Source organism: Ostrea edulis, chromosome 7 (assembly GCF_947568905.1).
Source record: "Ostrea edulis chromosome 7, xbOstEdul1.1, whole genome shotgun sequence".
NCBI classification, from domain to species: domain Eukaryota; kingdom Metazoa; phylum Mollusca; class Bivalvia; order Ostreida; family Ostreidae; genus Ostrea; species Ostrea edulis.
Window position 1 is genome coordinate 59,188,396 of NC_079170.1, and position 7,662 is coordinate 59,196,057.

At 37.8% G+C, this 7,662-nt stretch overlaps 1 long non-coding RNA gene across 1 annotated transcript; it reads left to right on the forward strand.

Annotated features, from left to right (window-relative positions):
* The first annotated feature begins 3,036 nt into the window (after nt 1–3,036).
* Nucleotides 3,037–3,987, forward strand: LOC130048280 (uncharacterized). The gene is made up of 2 exons (XR_008797131.1): nt 3,037–3,726; nt 3,941–3,987. It is a non-coding gene; the product is annotated as an uncharacterized LOC130048280 (long non-coding RNA).
* Nucleotides 3,988–7,662: the final 3,675 nt, after the last annotated feature.

Genomic DNA, 7,662 nt, shown 5'->3' on the forward strand with positions numbered 1-7,662 from the left:
AAAGAAGTTATGGCCCGGACACGAATCCATTGGAAAAAACCTTTAATTTTGACCTTGAGGTCAAGGGTCAAGGTCATATAGAGGTCATGAAGGTACTCGACACATCGTCTCATGGTGATCCACCTGTGTGCCAAATATGTCAAAGAACAAAGAAGTTATGGCCCGGACACGAATCTGCACAGACAGACAGACGGACAAAGTGATTCCTATATACCCCCCAGAACTTCGTTCGGGGGGGGGGGGGGTGTTATAAAAAGTGATTATTTGTGTGAGGCTTCATCTGAATTACTTGAACATTTACAGTCATTATTTGAAAGTGCATCAAAAAGTTTGTATAAAGAACAAAAATCACAATTGTTCGACATGTTAATCTTCTATAAAGATATTTTGTTGGTCCCGATGGAAAGTTTGGTAGAACCAATATTGTTAAACACAATATTGATACAGGGGATAGCAAGCCAATCAAGATTCCACCACGAAGATTACCATATGCACAGAAATCAATAGTAGAGAATGAGATACAGAAAATGATTGACAATGATATTATCGAGGCCAGTGAAAGCGCATAATCAACACCATTGTTGTTGGTTGAAAAGAAGGATAATCCTTGAGGTTCTGTGTAGATTACAGACAACTGAATAAAGTCACCAAAAATTATGCATATCCTTTACCCAGAATCGACGAATCTCTAGTTGCATTAGCGGGCGCTTCCTGGTTTTCTACACTAGATCTGATATCAGGCTATTGGCAGTGTGAAGTAGACGAAAAAGACAAACCAAAACTGTATTATAACACATGTAACACAATTTCAGAATTTGGGATATCCGATGCGCCAAGTTGTTATGAAAGGCTCATGGAATTGGTTTTAAGAGGTCTTAGGTGGGGAAAACTGCCTTTGTTATTTAGATGACATCATTGTTTTTAGTTCTTGTTTTGATCAGACTGTACAAAATCTTAAGTCCGTTTTTAATAGACTCAGATCTGCCAATTTAACACTGAAGCCATCAAAATGTGAATTATTCCAGCAAAACGTGTTCTTCCTAGGCCATATTGTCTCTTGCAAAGGGATACAATGTGATCCTGGCAAAACTGATAGCATTCAGACTTGGCCTACTCCTACTAGTGTCTCAAAAGTCCGTAGTTTCTTGGGTCTTGCAGGATATTATAGGAGGTTCATTCCTGATTTTTCTACTACTGCAAGCCCCTTAACCTATTTTCTTAGAAAAAGTTCAAAAATTTGTTGGACCCCTGAATGTCAGACTGCATTTGAGAAACTTAAGAAACTACTGACCTCAGCTCCCATTTTGGTCTACCCAGAGAACAACACAAAATTTGTTCTCGACACAGATGCAAGTGAAAATGGAATTGGAGTAGTGTTGTCACAAGTTTAAAATGGTGAGGAAAGAGTTGTGGCTTATTCCAGTCGTACACTGAATAAACACCAAGTTGAATATTGTACAACTTACTAGGAGTTACTAGCTGTTATTACTTTCATAAAACAATACAGACACTTTCTCTTGAGTCGACACTTCACAGTCAGAACAGACCATGCCTCATTTGGTATGGCTCTCAAGATTCAAGAACCCAGAGGGTATATTGGCTAGATGGCTATCTGTTTTGGAAACTTGAGATTTCAGTATAGAACACAGACCCGGATTGTATCATTCGCAGGCCAGCTGCTTACTGTAAGCGGGACGATTGTCCAGATTGCCATGTTGAGAAACTCAGTCAAAACTGTAAGGCGTAGTTCTTGTCTTTTCTATACCTAATTTTTCACATTCACTCGTCAGGAGAAAAATGACATATAATGAAAAACACCTACATGACTGAGTACATGCTACACAGAAACATACTGGATAGTTGCTAAGCATGATTACACATTATTCTCTTTAGAGATAGCCTCTCGACTTCTCTAAAGAGAATAGATTACACACATCATTGACTCGAGTAAATAGAAATTTACGGGAATGACGGTAAGTACTGACAAGTTCTGAACGCTGGCTTATTTAATGAAGATTTTTCGGGATGACATAACTATAAAGAATTTCTCTAGAATACATAGACCTGTAGCACTTTTTTGGCATAATCCTGTTATTAGCACCGCGGTGCTAATAATATTTGACGTTTTTTTACGTAACGTCAGAAGCGTTAAAAGTTATAAATATATCATTATTTGATGATTTCTAATGAAATTTCTGTTTAAAATAGAATTCAGAGAAAATTCAAAATTTTATTTTTTATTCGTATTTGAAATAAATGGTCATCCCATACTAAAAATGGCACGTTTTGATCTGTGGAATGCGCAAAACTAATTCGCACCGCGGTGCTAATAACAGCAGTATATATAGAGAGACGACATTCATATAAATACCCCAAAACTAATTCGCACCGCGGTGCTAATAACAGCAGTATATATATATAGAGAGACGATGTTTCAAAAATCAAGATTATAAGCTCTACGAAGGGAAGTATTCCCGGGAAAAGGGTTTCTTTGGGGGAGTTCATAAAAAAATGGGACTTGGAGATTTTGGGGGGTTATCACTGTAAAAATGGCACGTTTTCATCTGTGGAATGGCCAAAACTAATTCGCACCGCGGTGCTAATAACAGGTATTTTTCCTTTAGTAAGAGTTATTTGCTCTTTAAATTTGGTTTATTCCGTTAAATTACAAATGCAAAAAAAAAAAGAAAAAAAAGCTTAATTCTCATTGAAACACAATAAATAAAGTTCATAAAGTTTATATATATTTACGTCAATAACGTCAACTATTATTAGCACCGCGGTGCTAATAACAGGATAATGCCACTTTTTTTGAGTATGATGATGTTTTTCCTAAAATTTCCCACGTGATTTTGTAGTCAATATTTTTGTCTTTCAATGTCCATATGAATTTGCTGAGCTCGGTGGTATTCTTTTTCGTTGGATTACGGAATGAATGGGTGTGGTTGGCGTGTCTTAATTTAAACTCGGTGTCTGCTAGTCCCACGTACATACGGAATCCCCGTTATCTATATATATGTGGTAGTTGTACTTAGTTTAGTTTTATATTTTTATATTGCCATTCACATTTATTCACTTCAATACATATTGCGCTGCGCTGCTTACTAACTTTGTGTTGTGTGTTAAAGAAACCTAAACACCCCTTTTAAATATAATGGTTTAATCCGTAAGGGTCCAGTTAGAACATAACTCGGATTAGTGCATGTATCTCTTAGGTGTCATACTTGTTCTGTCATCTGATTGGTCTTAGTATTTTGTTCTAGCCAATAGGAATTCCTGGCGGGAATTCCTGAGTTCTTTTTATGAAATAGTTCAGGAAAATCTAGTTTTGAAAGAGATTCCAAAGGGTGTTGCCACTATTGAGTTCTTAAAAAGCATAAAATATATATTTAATTTATAGAGGATTTGCTAACACCAACAACTGTAAGTAGCTGATAGTTTTACTATATGATTAAAAGCAAGTAATGAATTTAAATAAGTAATTAAACTTTTCTTTATTCATAAAACTTGTGTGCAAGTCATGAGTGAAAGATTTACTGAAAGTAGAATTGTGGGAAAACATAATTTCTGTTCTTTAAGTAAATAATGAGTTTTAAGTAATATAAATGCGCAGAGTGATATATGTGTACAGAATTTAGTATTTTAGTAAATTATTCAATAGGTCATCATAAGAGTTTTAAGCAGTTCACCTTGATTTCGGAAGCTGTAGCTCAGTTCCATAAACTGGTATGTACATGTATATATGCAATTCACTGCAGTACATTATATTCATTTTTTTAATATCAATTACTTATAATTGATGGTTCAGAGAGTTATGTCCTTTGACGATAAAATGATGACCAATATATATATATTTGTATCGTTGCATATATCATATGTTCGATAGTGTCTTTTGTCTTTGTATTGTATTTGTCCTTATATGTTTTTATTGTTGTTATAGGGTTTGTTTTCATTGTTTCCAAAAAGTAAACGAATCTACGACCTTAACCATCTTGTGGATTATTCTTATACTCAAGACCGGTTACAAATTTGGCGCCCAACGTGGGGCCAAATTTAAACATAATTTAAAGATTACCTTACAGGCAGCAAGACCAAGGTTTTGACTGATAACAACCCACTTACTTATGTCCTCATGACAGCAAAACTTGATTCCACAGGACATAGGTGGTTAGCTGCACTTGCCAGTTACGATCTAGACATCCAGTATCGTCCAGGAAAGAACAACTCGGATGCAGATGGACTTTCCAGACTAACAGGACAGACAACCCAAGATTCCTGTACATGTATTTCTAATGAATCTATTAAAGCTTTATGTAACTGTGTACAATTAGAAATTCCATGTGTAGAAAATTTGTGTGTTGATTCAGAAATTGTTAATCAGTTAACTGATCAAGTTTCTCAGTTCCAACAGGTAAACTGGAAGGAAGTCCAAGGAAGGGATCCAACACTCAGGAACTGGATGCATCATGTGAAACTGGGAAAGAAACCCAAGATGAGTGATCTACCACTATCCCCCAACTCCCTAGCACTCATCAGGAATTACCACTCTCTGTTCTTGAGCAATGGAATACTCCAGCGACAAGTCCAGATAGATGGCACTGACCGGACACAGGTGGTTGTTCCTGGAGATATGGTCCCAGACATCTTGTGTAGTTTACATAACAACTTTGGACATCCAGGCCGTGATCGTCTGATATCCTTGGTAAAAGATAGATTTTACTGGAATGGGATGAATAACGACATCGAGAACTGGATTAAGAAGTGCCACAGATGTCTGAGGAGGAAAGTCCCCACCAATCAGAGAGCACCACTCATGCCAATAAGGACAACCTATCCATTGGAATTGGTTTGTATGGACTTCTTAACCCTAGAACCATCTAAAGGAGGATACCACCATATCTTAATCATCACAGACCATTTTACTAGGTTTGCACAGGCAATTCCTACCAAGAACCAGACGGCGAAGACAACAGCCGAAACGTTTTACAACAGCTTCATGACCAAATATGGGTTTCCAACTAGAATACACAGTGACCAGGGAGCCAACTTTGATGGGAACATCATCAAGGAGCTGTGTAACATCACTGGTATGAAGAAATCCCGAACAACCCCTTACCATCCTATGGGTAATGGCATGTGTGAGCGTTTTAATAGGACATTGATGGATATGCTCGGAACCTTGAATCCCTCACAGAAGTCCAACTGGAAGGCCCATGTACCATCATTAGTTCATGCCTACAACAGTACCCGACATGAGAGCACAGGCCAGTCTCCATATTTCCTCATGTTTGGAAGAGAGCCCAGGCTTCCTGTGGACTTGGCCTTTGGACTTGGAGACAAAGAAGAGAAAACAAGGACAAAGTATGTGGAGGATCTGAGATCCAGAATGAAGACAGCATACCACCTTGCTCGGAGAGCTGCTGAGAGAGCAAGAGAAAAACAGGGCAGATTCTACGACCTGAAAGTAAGGGGAGCAGATTTGCAGGAAGGAGATCGAGTCTTGGTGAAAGTAGTAGCATTTGAGGGAAAGCACAAGATAGCAGATAGGTGGGAGGAAGATCCCTATCAGATTGTGCGGCAACCTAATCCAGATGTCCCAGTGTTTGTCGTCAAACGGGAGGATGGAACAGGCAGAACACGAATTCTCCATCGGAATTTACTTCTGCCGATAGGTTGCATAGATCCCGAAATGCTAACTACTCCCTTGCGACCAGTTCCTAAACCCAGAAGAAAGACACAACCAGAGAAGAAACAAATCACAGACAAGATAGTACATCGGACTGAGGAATCGGATTCTAGCGATTCTGATGAAGATTGTTTGTTTGTAGAGGTACCGGTACCTAACCCGACAGTGACACCCCCTATAGATGACCCACCCATCATCAATGAGGAGGAAGTGCCACTTGATGTACCCCAGCAACGACCAGAGAGGGAAGCCATGGATACCCTTTCACCCCGAGCTCCAGAGGGTGATGGTCAGATGCCTGTGGAGGAGGAAGTGAAATATTTACCTCGACGATCTGCTAGGACCAAACAGCCACCAAAGAAGCTTGCTGACTACCATGTGTATCAGGTTACCCATGACAGGAGAAGCAAGGATTTAGAGACATTCAGGGAAATGCTAGAGGTCACACATCGACCTGAAGAGAGAACTCTTTTATTGAAATGCTTTTCAGATTATGTAAATAAAATTTAAGTCAACTACTTTTTATGGAGTATTATCTTTCCTAACTATTTGTAGCAAATGACGAGGCCGTCATTTCTCAACTGGGGGGAGTTTGTGGTAGTTGTACTTAGTTTAGTTTTATATTTTTATATTGCCATTCACATTTATTCACTTCAATACATATTGCGCTGCGCTGCTTACTAACTTTGTGTTGTGTGTTAAAGAAACCTAAACACCCCTTTTAAATATAATGGTTTAATCCGTAAGGGTCCAGTTAGAACATAACTCGGATTAGTGCATGTATCTCTTAGGTGTCATACTTGTTCTGTCATCTGATTGGTCTTAGTATTTTGTTCTAGCCAATAGGAATTCCTGGCGGGAATTCCTGAGTTCTTTTTATGAAATAGTTCAGGAAAATCTAGTTTTGAAAGAGATTCCAAAGGGTGTTGCCACTATTGAGTTCTTAAAAAGCATAAAATATATATTTAATTTATAGAGGATTTGCTAACACCAACAACTGTAAGTAGCTGATAGTTTTACTATATGATTAAAAGCAAGTAATGAATTTAAATAAGTAATTAAACTTTTCTTTATTCATAAAACTTGTGTGCAAGTCATGAGTGAAAGATTTACTGAAAGTAGAATTGTGGGAAAACATAATTTCTGTTCTTTAAGTAAATAATGAGTTTTAAGTAATATAAATGCGCAGAGTGATATATGTGTACAGAATTTAGTATTTTAGTAAATTATTCAATAGGTCATCATAAGAGTTTTAAGCAGTTCACCTTGATTTCGGAAGCTGTAGCTCAGTTCCATAAACTGGTATGTACATGTATATATGCAATTCACTGCAGTACATTATATTCATTTTTTTAATATCAATTACTTATAATTGATGGTTCAGAGAGTTATGTCCTTTGACGATAAAATGATGACCAATATATATATATTTGTATCGTTGCATATATCATATGTTCGATAGTGTCTTTTGTCTTTGTATTGTATTTGTCCTTATATGTTTTTATTGTTGTTATAGGGTTTGTTTTCATTGTTTCCAAAAAGTAAACGAATCTACGACCTTAACCATCTTGTGGATTATTCTTATACTCAAGACCGGTTACATATAGAATTTACAAAAGAAAAAACAAGCCACTTCCGTGAAGTTGGAATTTAGATCCGCCATTTTGTCTATAAACTTTTGGCAGGTGGCTGTAGCTCTCTTCTTTCCCGTTATCGGCTCTCACTTTAGCTAAATAAACAATTCCGTGGGCGCGACATTCAAAGTTAAATAGATGCCGAGTTACTATGCGCCGAATTAATCAGGTACCAATTTAACTTAGTCGGTGGCAAGTTTACCGAGTGCAAGGGTTGACTTGTATTCCTACATTCCCGGTGCTGAAAAGCCTGATGTCGAAATGTCCTGCACCCAGATTGTCTTCCGGCGCGCTAGTCTCGCTTTCCCCAGACTCTCGCCCTCGAGACTTTGCACGAGCTCG